Below are 15,294 nucleotides of genomic sequence, written 5' to 3'. Positions count from 1 at the left end.
ATGATTTACCTTATTTAAAATCTTCAAACCTTCCCTCCCATACTAGGTAAATCTTACAACAAATCATCAATTGAAATAGGTATACATCATGTATGTTAAGTCCTCTAGCTATTATAGTAAAGTCTAAACACCTTCACTTAAAGGCCATCTTGAACTCTTCATCAAACATCCATATTTTAGGAGATTTTCAGTGAACTCTTTAACCTTATCCATCAGATGTTCTGAGAATACTTCTTCCCTTGAGTCTCTCTTTTTCAATCAAGGCTTGTGTTCTTGTCTCTAATCCCATATCATCCACAAGGCTCTCTAATCACTTTAGCAGGCCTAGATCTTCTCTAATCTATCTAATAACAGACCATGGGCATCAATTACAACTAGGGCTAAAGATCTATCAACCCCATGCTTAAATGAATCATTTACTTCCTATCTATCTAATCATGTTTTTTAGTTGTTTTCAATTAATGAAGGGTGATCCGCATTCCACCCTGCCATAAACTCAATTACACTGTAGTCTTTCTTGCAGTTGACCACCTCGAGCTAGACCATGAAGCCATGAGGGAATTTCTCACAACATTAAATGGTAGAGTCATGAAGGTAATTCTCCTTCATGAAATCAACTCATCAGTTCCCTCAAAATCACTCTAAGCGCAGAGTTAGCCTTGTTGTTATGGGTGATTTCTTGGCTACTTTTCATAATAAGCATCCAAGGGGGAAAATATCTCCTTGACTACTAGTGATGTAAGGATGAAGGTCGCTCTCCTTCATCCTCACAAAATTCAGTATGAAGTGTTTCAATATATTGAGCTAGGGCTTGTTCTAGTTCATAGCATGGGTACAATGGGCTTACCCAAGCACATACAGAGCCCTTCTTAATACTTCCCTTTTGTGTTTGTGGTGTAGGGTTTCAACAAGTTTTCTCATTAATTTTCCATTATGGGCATGCACAACAAAGGAGTCCTTCACTCAACCAAAAGTGCCTCACTGATTCCCTCTAGTGATTTTGTGCATAACTTAGACTAATCCATTAATAATTCAGTTGGCCCTTTAGCTCAGGCTAAAGACCAATGTTGACCTTGCTCACAAACCAAGCAGACTCAACCACACAGGGCTTTCTTTGGTTCATATGAGAGACTCCTCCTATATATCTGCTCTCTTATGCTCTTCCATCTTATAGCTGCTTCTTTTGTCCCCACTAGTGTTTCCTCCTCACACTTTTTCCTATTTTCTTCTCTTTTACTAGTCATCTTCCTTGGTATATTCTCTTATCAAGGAAGTCCATTGGTCCAAGTTAGAAGCTTCTGGTTAGACTCTCGAAGTCTCCTAGTTGTATACTACCCGTGTCTTGTGATGAGCCCCAAAAATGTACAATTATTTGGGCTCATTCAACCTCCTAATTTGACTTAATCCACCATTCTCATTGGTTTATTGCATGTTTTTGATTATTTTTATGCTAATAGAGTGAATTTGGTTAGTCATTATGCCAACAAGTCTAATGGGTGCTTTGTGTAGCCTTTTTGGTCAATTTGGAGACAAAATTGAAGGTCTTAATGAGCACTTGGCAGCCAAATTCGTGGGAAGACAAGCTAGAGGATTTGTAGGAAGGTGTCCCCTTCATTTATGGGCCCTTGCCTCGAATTCTCCACCATTAGCTCGGAGTTCAAGGGCCACCGAATCAATCAACACAAGGGCAGCCAAGCAAGTCAAGTAGGACTGCTGTTAACTCCAAGTTTTGGGCAGCCGAGTCCCTAAATTTTAGGAGGACTGTTGGGTCCTCAAATTGTATAAATAAGAAGGCTTAGGGCCTCATTTGGGTTAGCCAGTGTAGCCAGTGGATGTTAGCTAGTTAGCCAGTAGATAGTAGCTAGTAGTTAGTCATTTCATAGCCTTGTTGTAGTCATTTTGTAATTCGATTTGTATGCAATAGATTAGCTTTGCTTTCAGCTCATTCTCAAGCTCTCCTTGTGGACAGTTTTGATGTAACTCTTCATTCTTGATTAATAAAGATGAATTCAGCTTTGCACCAACTCTAAATCTCTCTTGGGAGGCTGTAGCTCTTGGGGTTGGGCCCATCTCAAGCGCCCAGTACCTCCCTTGTTTATCTTTATGTGTGTTTGCTGCGTTCTTAAAATAAAATCTGCTCTTTAGATCTTGCTTTGTTATTTTGGTTGTTTTTGTTGGTTAAAGTAGCTTTTTATGTTTGGGAATCGATTGGTAGGAGTTTGTCATGCATTTAGATCTTTCGGAATGTTCTTGCTCACGTGATGTACATGGTTCTCTTTCCAAACGAGGCTGCTGTTTATTCATTTCATTGACAGTTAGATTAAGTTAGCTAGGACTTAGCTTGTTTGCAAGAATTCATTGATTCGGTTGAATGTGCATTGTGCAGGGCATCTCTATCACTCACTCACATGGTCAAGCTTCATCAGAGCCATCTGATTCATCCCATATCTAGGCTTCTCGCTTCACACCCATCCTCTTGCCCACGTAACCCTACCTTCTTCTCCATTGTTGTCTCAACTACCTTAAAGCCAAATCAGCCTTCCACATATCATCTCACCACTCCATCCATCAGTTCCAGGGTCACTTCAGACCCCCATCCTACCTCCATAACCATCCATGCATCTTCCATCAATCACCCATCCTCAAAAATCCCATTTCGAAACATCCTGTAGAAGAATTACAGAACATCCTGTAGAAACCCCTGCAGACTTCTTGTAGAAGTTCATAAACATGGTTGCATGGCATCCAGACTTTGTGAAACTCTCGGAAAGAATGTTAGGGATCCCTTAGACCCTCTCTGTACCATCCCAACCTTTTCCAAGCATTTCTCCTCCTTGATCCATCCCTGCACAGTGAAAAGCCAGTTAAAAGCACATGCATGATAATTCTAATAACTTAATCAAAAATACAAAAAGATGTTTTCTTTAGATAGTGATAACTTAGACACATGCATTTTACCTTCCTAGAAGTAATGGCATCTCTTCTCGTAGTTTGCATTCTCATTTTTGCATCAGTAGGACTAGTTGGTAGAATTAGGGTTTGCTAGGGTTTGTATTTCTTTTTGGCTTTCAGTTTCTTTCCGCAAGTAGATTAGCTTCCTTTGAGTTAGCTTTCGTCCATCAGTTAAAAAGATTCTTCTAAGAGCTCATAGAAGTTGGCTTGAGCCCCTAGCAGACTTGTGCCAGCTGACCAAGTGACAGCTGCGGCAAGAGCTAGTACTTGTGCATACAGCACCGTCGCTTCCAAGTTTGTTACGAACTACCGGGTTGATAAAATTAAAGAAGGGAGTTCCAGGAGTTGTAGCATTATTGCTACAATACTGGGGCCCACCATCTTTTTGGCGCCGTTGCCGGGGAAGCGGCAGAGTATTGGTGATTGTTGCTATTCTTCTATTTTCTACTACAACCTTCTGCTAAGTAGTTTATTTCATTTCCATTATGCAATTTCATTTATGCAAAAGTAGATTAGCATTTCTTGCTTTCATAGATTAGCATTTCAATTCCGCAATTTCATTTCTGCAAGCGTAGATTAGCATTTCAATTCCGCAATTTCATTTCTGCAAGCGTAGATTAGCATTTCAATTTCGCAAGCGTAGCCTAGCATTTCATTCCTGCAATTTCATTTGAGCAAAATAGATTAGTCCTTTCCTGCTTTCATTTCAATTCCGCATTTTCATTTCAGCAAGATAGTTAGTTGCAGTTCAATCTATTTTAGTTTTGCAGGTACAAGAAGAAAAATGCAAAAATCAACCAAAAAGATTTCATTTCATGCCTTGTAGGAGTAGAGATGAGTTAGAAAAATGATTGCACAACACCCCCACTGCTTCACACAGCCAACCTTCTCTCTTCTTCGATGGCTGTGAGAGAAGAACCCCTAAGTGGCCAAAAAGACATACTTAAAGAACCTCTAGGGGAGAAGAAGAAGAAACCATTCCTCTGGAGCAAATGGCTACAAGCAGAAATGTTGGGAGCAGTCCCTTGTCCAAAGATGAATTTGAAGATCAGATAGAAGGTTTCAAGAGTGATATGAGGCAGTTTCTTGCCATGCAATTGGATACCCTGTGGATCCAAAAGAAGCAAGAGGAAGCCAAGAGGGCTTTGGTCATCTTTTGTCCCAGGTGCTCTAGAAAGCATCCTTGGAACGAATGTCCAATGCACTCCCCAGAAGTGTGTTTCATCTGTGAAGAATACCATCCTATAGATCAGTGCCCTTCCTTACCCGGAATTAAAGTTGCATATCAGAGAGTTAAAGGAGCCACTGAATCACTCTATTATATGAACCAAAGGAGGCCGCATGGACCTAGAGCTTACCAGCAGGAACTACAAGGGACACCCGAGACCTATTATGACCCTTATCAAGCCACCTTCATGCCTTCTTGGGGTCCCCCTGCTCATCCTTCCTGGTTCACACCTCCTCCTTATTCCTTCACAGATCCATATTATGCCCAACCAGTTGCTCATTCATTTCACTCTTATGCTCAGCCACAACCTCAATGGAATGCACCTCATCAGGGGTGGAGGCCCCAGTACAACTCTCATCCCGCTCATTTTCCTCCACCACCTGCTCATCCACAACCATCGCCTCCTCCTCCACCAAGGCAACCCCAAATGCCTACCCAACCACAATGCCATCCATCTCCATCTCAATTTCACACCTCCACTCAACTACCCGTACCATTTCCAAAGCCATACAATGGAGTAGCTCAACCCAATTGCAAAGCTGAGGCACAACATCTGCAAATGACTCCTTTTGAGCTCAATGATGTTCACCAAAGCTCAGGAAGAGTGTTGCAAAAGAGAGAATCTATTGACAACATTGAAGGACCAAAGGAAAAAGAAGGTTCCAAAGAGGAGATCAAAGAACCATGGGCTGCACTTGATGAAGAGAAGAGATCTAAATCAGATATCGAGAGAGTTCCCTCATGGTTATCATCAAATCCTCCATGTACTCAAGAGAAAGATCAACAAAAAGAAGAAGATCAGAAGGTCATGATAGAAGGTGACATGAAGAATGATCCAAATCAGCAAGATGACCAAGGATATCAAAGCTATATTGAGATATGGTTTCAGAAGGTCACTAAGTTGCAGCGGTACTTTCTTCCTCAGCTTTGTTTGATCCCTTCAACGCCAGATCATTTGGTCTCTGAGATCTGGATACTTGTCCAAGCATGCATTTCGAGCCTTCACATCATTTTTTCTCTAATCTCGATGTGCACATGGCTCCATTGGAAGTATTCTTATACTTGAAAATGATTTTGTTTTTCAAGTAGGGTAGGGTAGAAAAAAAAAAAGAAAAAAAGAGAAAAAAATGAAAATAAGAGAAAAATAAAAATCTAAGGTGAAAACCTCCTTGGAGGCGCCTTAGATTGGCTCATTGATTGAAAACCTCCATGAGGCGGTCAATGGGTTGGAAAAAAGAGAAAATAAAAATGGAATAAGATCCCTGGGTGAAAACCTTCCTTGGAGGCGCCCAGGGCAGGCAATTAGGGTGAAAACCTCCATGAGGCGCCCTAGTTGTTTTTCAAAAAAAAAAGAGAAAAAGAAAAGAAAAATAAAACTAATCTCCATTGGCTAATTGCAGGTTGCAAGAAGGACGTTTCATGACAGGAGGAGCACTCAAATCAAGGTCAAAGGAATTTTCTTGTGCCTTCTACAGGAAGCTCTGTATTTCTACAGGAAACATCCTGTAGAACCTTTGGACGAACCAAATTCAAGTTTAAAATGGAATCTAATGGTGGGAATCTGTTGATTAGGCCTACAAGCACTTGTGTGTCCATCCCTTGCCTTTCTCCATCATTTTTTCCACCTCATTGTGCTTCTCATTGTGCTTCTACAGGAACTTCCTGTAGAAATTGTGGGAAACTAGACATGGATTTCAAAAAGTGGTTTGGCGAACATGTTAGCTTCCTCGAGGGTTCAGAAGTACTCATGCAATCTTCCAAATCCTCCTCCATCATCTCCATACCTACATCACAGCCCAAGCTCAGTTTTTCCTTCCATGCAACCACTTGCAAAAAGCCTTGAAGCAAAAAGACATAGAACAAAATTTGTTTTTGCCATAACTTGAGAACCATGCATCCATTTGACAAACTGTTTTATGGGGAATTGTACAAGGTTGATGGCAACATGCCTGAGCAGTTCCATGCAATTCCGGTGCACGGTTTCCAAGAAATCAGCCTCCATCACCATCAGCCATTTTTGCATTTTCTCCATATCCGTGCATCTGTTTCAAAACCTGTTTCATGGGGATATGCATGTGAGTGATGGTAACCTACCCAAGCAGTTTTAGCCGATTCCGATGCACGGTTTCCGAGAAATCGAGCTCTGAAATCTTCAGCCATTTTCCATTTTTCTCGAAATTCGTGCATCCATTGATCACGATTTTGCTATGGGAGATGCATAATGATGATAGGAACATGCTCATCGAGTTTCAGATCAATCCGGTTTACCGTTTGAGAGCAATGGCGAAAACAAGTTCTGGTTTTGTGACCATGCAGCAGCAGCAGCTTGAAGGTGCAGATCTGAACGTGGAAACAATTGCATGCAGCTCAGATCCGGCCAGAGGACACCTGCACAAGGAAAAGCAATCAAAAATCATCAGCCAAGCCCTCATGCAATCAAAGGATCCAAGCATGCAGCAGCAGAATCAGAGCATGCAGCAGCAAAAAGCTTCACAAGCAGTCGTTTGACTTCAGGTACGTGACTAAACCTTGTTCATCTATTGCATGAATCTAGTCTAAGCATTGCATGAATGAATGGAATGGTGAAATTAAGCCATGAATGTAGCAAGACACCCAGTTCTCTAGCACTCACGAGAAAGTCACGCAGCATGCATGGGTCAGTCATGCACGTGAAATTTAAAAAGACACGGACAGTGTGGGTAGTCTAACTCCAGTGCAACTGATGGATGAGATTTCAAGCAGAGAACAAATAGTAACCACTGCAGTTCATGATAGCACAACAGTTTGCATGGGGCCAACATGTAGTTGGCCAGCTCACCCTTCATCAACGAAAATCTTCATAAACATCCAATCGAACTCTCACAGCTATAGTTTCTAGTTTATCATCGTCCTTGCAGCTGTAACAAGCTCCATAGCAATGTCTGGAATCCGTGTTGTTGCGTGCATGGACTCTTCGTGCAATGTCTAGAATCCGTGTTCATGGTGTGGCACCTCTGGTTTCAATGGCTCTTAAGAAATGTGCTATAGATCCTTCTCCTTATGTGAGAAGGTGTGTTGCAAATGCTATTCCAAAGCTTTATGATTTGGAGCGGGAGGAACCTGATACTGCCCATGCAAGTTTTACCTTTCCAGCTTCTGATCAAAATCTCCTTGCTGGTGTACTCGTGAAAATTGTTATTTGATCATTCCCATTATCCAGAAGAGAATGAAGCCCTGCATTTTCTTTCATGAAAGTGTCAAAACTAAGTAATATTCATGTCATCCCTTACTGGTAGTGACCATGAATGCAATGGAATCCTTGTGTGTCAATTCCATCACACGCAGATGAATTCTGCTCAGTTATTGTTGTCCTCTTGTGTGCAGTAAATATATATATTTATGGAGCAGAGATAAAAGGGTTTAAAATCAGAAACTAATCAGAAAATCTTCGGCTCTTTTGGTAATCACTGGACACTGGGAGCAAGCAGTCAAAGGCTTCCCTTATGAGTTTCTTGAGCAATGCATCCTGCTTTTGTGGGTACCTGTGTGCAGAGCCTGGTTGTTCAGAGAAAATAAGAGAAAGTGTCTTGTCCAACAAAGGAGCCATAGTAAGCATAAACTCGACAGGGTCAGGGATTCTGATTCACGGAGCATTAGTGCTCACTACTCATGGAACTCTCCCATCAATAACTGCTGCAGAGGACTCGGACATCCTGGTGACCCAATGAAGCTTGTTTCTGCACCTCAGAGGAAAAGAATTTCTGCTACTGCCTTTTGGAAGATTATGTAGGGAAGGCAAACAATGTTGGTGCCGATCAGAGTGGGCCTGGAAATGATGATGGGTGTTTAAAGGAAAATGCCACTGTAAATACTCAAGAGGAGAAAGATGCAAAGGAGCCCATTAAAGCTGTGCTTTTGAAAGGGACACAAAATTTGCACACACCGAAAAAGTGCATAAAGAGAGCATTCATGCTCATCAAAATGAAATTCACAATGTCAGCCATACTGGATCAGAAATGCAGCTTCCGAAACAGCATTTTAATTCCGCCATTCCAAAAGTGGTATGCAAAGAAACTAGCCCTTCACATCCAACTATTATTCAGAAGAAAAGTCAGCAACATATGGAGATAAGTTTCCCTAAAGTGACGCATGAGGAAATCATTCCTACACACTTGACTGAGGTCTAGAAGGAAACGTACCAGCTCTTGGACATAAGGTTTCCTCTTAAACAAGATAAAGGTAAGGAGAAACAAATTTCTCTTTCACAACTCAAGGAACATATGTCAAACATTTATGCAGAACTTGATAATACAGAGGGCATGAAACGGGTTGAAGATTATATATCAGGTATGCCAGATGGCCAGAGTGCAGCTCAATACGAATTTAAAGAAGCTGGTGTTTCTAATGAACATGAGAGAAGAGAGGAAGGATCTCTGATTTTTTCAGCATTGAAGGATCCCTTGTCGGGCATTCATATGCTTAGTGATCTGGATGAAAAGAAACATATGAAACAGAACCCATCAGATATGGAAGAGGTGTGGTGGAGACCTACAACTGATTATGCAGAATCTAGTCAACATGAGGCAAACAGGGGAAAATTGATTAGTTGTGCACAGTTAAAGAAGCCAGTGCCAATTGTTTGTATCAAAGCCAAAGCATAAGGAAAGGAAACACCTTTATCATATTCCTGTTGCTTGGAAACATGACCATGGCTTATCTTGTGGATTTAACCAACTTTCTTGTTACAAGACATACGAGTGCCCTCACGTTGCAGGTTTTAGGGAATGCCAAGGGCACCATTTCTTCCATATGATTGCATATACTTGTGCACTCATAACAAGGCTGAGGATTCACTAAGAAAAGCAGCAGACAGTGAGGAAGAAGAGCAGAAGGGCGAGAAGACGAAGGCTGCCACAGCCAAGCTGAAAGGAAAAGCACCCTCAGCCAAGCAGGCTAAGACAGTGCCGACTGTTTCTACAGGAAGACAGAGAACTGTTAGCAGACTGTTTCTACAGGAAGACAGAGAACTGTTTCTACAGGAAGTTTGAAAAGAGGGAAGCCAAAGGAGAAATCAGCCGAGATGTTAGCCAAAGAAGCCACCAGGGCCATCAAAGACGAGGAGAGAGATTGGTTGCTCAGAGGATGAGCAACACTTTCAGTAGGGGGGTGATGATGAGCCCCAAAAATGTACAATTATTTGGGCTCATTCAACCTCCTAATTTGACTTAATCCACCATTCTCATTGGTTTATTGCATGTTTTTGATTATTTTTATGCTAATAGAGTGAATTTGGTTAGTCATTATGCCAACAAGTCTAATGGGTGCTTTGTGTAGCCTTTTTGGTCAATTTGGAGACAAAATTGAAGGTCTTAATGAGCACTTGGCAGCCAAATTCGTGGGAAGACAAGCTAGAGGATTTGTAGGAAGGTGTCCCCTTCATTTATGGGCCCTTGCCTCGAATTCTCCACCATTAGCTCGGAGTTCAAGGGCCACCGAATCAATCAACACAAGGGCAGCCAAGCAAGTCAAGTAGGACTGCTGTTAACTCCAAGTTTTGGGCAGCCGAGTCCCTAAATTTTAGGAGGACTGTTGGGTCCTCAAATTGTATAAATAAGAAGGCTTAGGGCCTCATTTGGGTTAGCCAGTGTAGCCAGTGGATGTTAGCTAGTTAGCCAGTAGATAGTAGCTAGTAGTTAGTCATTTCATAGCCTTGTTGTAGTCATTTTGTAATTCGATTTGTATGCAATAGATTAGCTTTGCTTTCAGCTCATTCTCAAGCTCTCCTTGTGGACAGTTTTGATGTAACTCTTCATTCTTGATTAATAAAGATGAATTCAGCTTTGCACCAGCTCTAAATCTCTCTTGGGAGGCTGTAGCTCTTGGGGTTGGGCCCATCTCAAGCGCCCAGTACCTCCCTTGTTTATCTTTATGTGTGTTTGTTGCGTTCTTAAAATAAAATCTGCTCTTTAGATCTTGCTTTGTTATTTTGGTTGTTTTTGTTGGTTAAAGTAGCTTTTTATGTTTGGGAATCGATTGGTAGGAGTTTGTCATGCATTTAGATCTTTCGGAATGTTCTTGCTCACGTGATGTACATGGTTCTCTTTCCAAACGAGGCTGATGTTTATTCATTTCATTGACAGTTAGATTAAGTTAGCTAGGACTTAGCTTGTTTGCAAGAATTCATTGATTCGGTTGAATGTGCATTGTGCAGGGCATCTCTATCACTCACTCACATGGTCAAGCTTCATCAGAGCCATCTGATTCATCCCATATCTAGGCTTCTCGCTTCACACCCATCCTCTTGCCCACGTAACCCTACCTTCTTCTCCATTGTTGTCTCAACTACCTTAAAGCCAAATCAGCCTTCCACATATCATCTCACCATTCCATCCATCAGTTCCTAGGTCACTTCAGACCCCCATCCTACCTCCATAACCATCCATGCATCTTCCATCAATCACCCATCCTCAAAAATCCCATTTCGAAACATCCTGTAGAAGAATTACAGAACATCCTGTAGAAACCCCTGCAGACTTCCTGTAGAAGTTCATAAACACGGTTGCATGGCATCCAGACTTTGTGAAACTCTCGGAAAGAATGTTAGGGATCCCTTAGACCCTCTCTGTACCATCCCAACCTTTTCCAAGCATTTCTCCTCCTTGATCCATCCCTGCACAGTGAAAAGCCAGTTAAAAGCACATGCATGATAATTCTAATAACTTAATCAAAAATACAAAAAGATGTTTTCTTCAGATAGTGATAACTTAGACACATGCATTTTACCTTCCTAGAAGTAATGGCATCTCTTCTCGTAGTTTGCATTCTCATTTTTGCATCAGTAGGACTAGTTGGTAGAATTAGGGTTTGCTAGGGTTTGTATTTCTTTTTGGCTTTCAGTTTCTTTCTGCAAGTAGATTAGCTTCCTTTGAGTTAGCTTTCGTGCATCAGTTAAAAAGCTTCTTCTAAGAGCTCATAGAAGTTGGCTTGAGCCCCTAGCGGACTTGTGCCAGCTGACCAAGTGACAGCTGCGGCAAGAACTAGTACTTGTGCATACAGCATCGTCGCTTCCAAGTTTGTTACGAACTACCGGGTTGATAAAATTAAAGAAGGGAGTTCCAGGAGTTGTAGCATTATTGCTACAATACTGGGGCCCACCATCTTGAATAAGATAGTTGGGTTATAACCCCGCCACTTCCATAAATATGGAATTTATTTCCACACCATTCCACTAGATATTTTCTTGGGGAAAGCTGACAATCTTAGAATGTTAGCTCAACCAAATAATTTATTAGTGATATTAATTATCCAAATCCCCTTTTGCAACTTCCCTCCCTCCTCATGACACTTCATAGTTTGTATCTGATCCGGATTTAAACAAGAATGCAACTTCCCTCCCTCCTCATGACACTTCATAGTTTGTATCTGATCCGGATTTAAACAGGAACGCAAAAAATTACAGATATAACCATAAATACAGAGATGTGCCATAAATAATACTTCATTTCATTAATGTAAAATACTGAAATATGATTACAAACAGAAATGGAAATATCAACTAGCACGATGGTAGCTTATCTCTGAGAACAGATGTAGCGGCTACATGCCTCTGAATTTCCTTACAATGAGGCTCAAAGGCCTATTTATTGTTGAGAAACAATGGAAAATGCTAAACATCTGAAAACTTAACCCTAGGAGATGAAGCACCAAACTATGGGCCCTTTTTGGGTAAATTGCTACATCAACTTCCTGGGGTCGTATCTTTGGAATACGATCTCTATTTTACGTGCACAATACCTCGTTAGAAAGATCTATCCAAGTACACCAACATCCACCTCGATCATTCCTCCTCCCTTAGGAAGAAATGGTCCCCATTGCGTTGAGTTCCTCCATGAGATGAGGAAATTTCTGCTGAACTTGGTCCCTAGTGAGTTGTTCTTAAACCTCTGATATGTCCAGTAATGGTGGGAAGCATGGTAAAGGGCGGTCCACATTGAATACTTGGTGCAAGCGGAGGAATGGGAGAATTTTGTGCTCCAAAGAATTATTTCCCACAGCTTTGGTAATGGTGTAAGGACCATATTGGAGTGATCTGAGCTTTTGATGGGCTCCTGTAAGGCATTCTTTCTGCAAATGCAACCAGACTTTGTCACCCACTTGAAACTTGTGTGGTACCTGCTGCTGATCATGTCTCAGCTTGTAGTTGGCATTTTCCAGAATGGAGTGGTGATAGATCGACCCGTTGGGTAGAGGTGCCCCGGAAGTTAGAACGGATGAATGCTTGAACTGACAGTGCAACGGTACCCTTGTGGGTGAGGAGAAGATGTCCCTGTCTTCTTTCACGACCATATCCACCTGCTTCTGTTGCGTGGATGAACCCTTCCCGAGGGTCATGGATGTGGCTATGATCTTCCCCCTACTTTTAGGGTGAACCAGACAGAAAATAAATTTCCTAGTTTGGGAGATGATCTTACTACTTTTCTTAGCAGAGATCAAAGAAGTGGTAGTAGGTGGGGCTACCTCTAGTATCCTGTATAGTGTATTACAGAAATAAATAATAACAATGTGAAGCCTTGACTCATACACAGAATGTCGCCTCCACAAGTATGGTTAGCCTAATAATACATCACAAACATCAAGCGGTGCAACATCACACAATACCTCATCTGTGAAGGGCTTGATGTTGTAGGGAAGGCGGCACTGTTGGCAGACTCGGAGATCTCGTCCTTGGTGAAGCCACCCGATACTATATGGTTGCAGGTGTGGTATGGTTAGTAGTCCCAACTGCTTCACAACCTCTGCTGAAATGAGGTTCTTTTCGCTCCCACTGTCAACAATGAATTGTAGCAGCGAACCCTTCACCCACATTTTTGAGTGGAAATGACGCTCCCCTCCTCTGGATCTTTGGGCTCATTCTTCTAGATCTTGGAAGTGGCAACAGTGGCATTGGGCTCTGCATCAATGATCTACTTCCCTTTTCCATTCCCCTTGTTGGGTTCTGACTTTGGGTCGGAACATGCATCAGATTTCGTAGCCTTCAACTCGGCCACCAGCGACTGCTTGGTTCGATAGTCACTTGTGTTGTGAGTGGGGCCCTTGTGGAACTCACACCACTTTCCTATGTCCTTCTTCAACTTCATGGTGTTGTTCTTTTCTTGTGGCTTCGACGAGTTGTATTGGGTTTCCTCGTCTTGGCTTTTTCCTTGGTTTTGCGATTTGGGGAAGCCTTTCCCTTGCTTCAGATTCGTGGATCCAAAGTCTCGTTTCTTCTGTTTAAACTTCTACTCGATTTTGACAACGTATCAATACGTCGTGCTGAGCGAGGAGATGTTCAGGAACTCCATCTCATCCTGGATGTACCTATGTAAGCAGTCGCAGTATTTGAGTACCAAATGCAGCTCATAATCCTTGATACCCAACTTTGTGTCAAGGGTATGGAAAATATTTGTGAACTCTGGCACGTATTGGTCCCTTCCCTGCCGCAGTGTGGTCCACCTTATGTATTTTTCCCCGTAGCTTTTGATAGGGTAGTACTGCTCCTTGATGGCGTCCCGAAATGAATTCTAGGTGGGAATGGCTGAAAACAGTGAGTTCGTACTTTCATCCTTCTACTCGCAATAGGTTTCCCACCAGTCCTTGATGTGGGGGGCTGCTTTGAGAAGTGCAAAAGTGATCTTTTGTTGGCTGGAAAAATCATGAACAGAAAAATACCCTTCTAACAGATTTAACCATTTATCTACGGCATTTGCATCTATCTGACCCTCAAATATGGGGATTTCAAAATTAACTTGTACCTTAAAGGGTATGGTGTTTCCAGAGTAGATGTTGGAAGTCGATGCGTCGCCCCTGGGTAGTTGCTAAAGGATCTGGGCAAAGTTGTCCATCACCGCATTCCTTTGTTGCTCGATGGGTTCTTCGAGCAATATTTTGATAGGATCTCCTACCCCCTCATATTTCTTTTCATCCGCCATGGGAGGCCGTCGGGATTTGCGAGGCTGTTCTTGCAAAGGTTCAACCAGTTCAAGTCGTAACTCCTTATATCCCAACCTCATTGGGGACATGCAAAGAAAAATAGAGAAAGAGCAGACCGCTCTGATACCACTGATCATGATTTAAACAGGAACGCAAAAAATTACAGATACAACCATAAATATAGAGATGCAATAGAAATAATACTTCATTTCATTAATGTAAGATACCGAAATATGCTTACAGACAGAAATGGAAATACTAGCTAGGGCAATGGTAGCTTATCTCTAAGAAGAGATGTGGTGGCTAAATGCCTCTGAACTGTCTTACAATAAGGCTCAAAGGCCTATTTATTGTTGAGAAACAATGGAAAACCCTAAACATCAAAAAACTTAACCCTATGAGATGAAGCGCCAAACTATGGGCCCCGTTTTGGGTAAATTGGTACATCAACTTCCTAGGGTTGTAACATTGGCATACGATCTGCATTTGACGCGCACAATACCTCGTTAGAAAGATCTATCTGAGGACTACAACTTTGGGAAGATAAACATTCGTCCATGGACCCATGTTGCTCCTAGTTTTCCCAAAAAACGTCGTTTAGGGCCTCAAAACGGCTCCAGAAGTTCAGGACCCGAAAAACTGCTAAAAATAATAAATTGTGCTACAATTAAGGAAACTCAAAAACTAAAAGAGACAGTTGTGGTGGTCCAAGTGGGATAGCCAGGTGGCCTCCAACATCCACCTAGATCAATATCAAGGCTTCACCTCCTACTCATCATTTGCTATTAAATATAATTGGAATTATTCCAGGTATAATAACCCATTTACACATACTTTCCCATACAATCATCACTAACATAATTAATTACAACTACAATAAGTTTGTGGAATTAAAATCAATGATCTTACAATTCCCCCCCTTAAGGGAACATTGTGCTCGGTGTTTTCACCATTTTAAGTTTTGTTCTCAATAACATTACACCACCAAAGTGCCCTTTTTAGCTACACACCATTCCAAATGTCTTTATTTAATGCAATTTTATGTAGATTTCTTCTTTTCAGCTACACCAACAACTTACTCTTAAATATAAACATCATTCTAAGTGTATTTTATCCTTCTCACTACTTCAGCCATGGTATTTGTCTTCACAACTTGGTTACTTCCA

At 41.7% G+C, this 15,294-nt stretch overlaps 1 pseudogene; it reads left to right on the top strand.

The window, feature by feature from the left end:
• The first annotated feature begins 8,439 nt into the window (after positions 1 to 8,439).
• Positions 8,440 to 15,294, top strand: part of LOC149264327 (uncharacterized) — a 102,731-nt pseudogene continuing 95,876 nt past the window's right edge.

Source organism: Pinus tabuliformis, chromosome 6 (genome assembly GCF_031772625.1).
Source record: "Pinus tabuliformis cultivar Carrire ecotype Pingquan chromosome 6, CPIR1, whole genome shotgun sequence".
NCBI classification, from domain to species: Eukaryota; Viridiplantae; Streptophyta; class Pinopsida; order Pinales; family Pinaceae; genus Pinus; species Pinus tabuliformis.
Note: the sequence above shows the minus strand (reverse complement) of the source record. Positions and strands in the feature narration are given on the sequence as shown.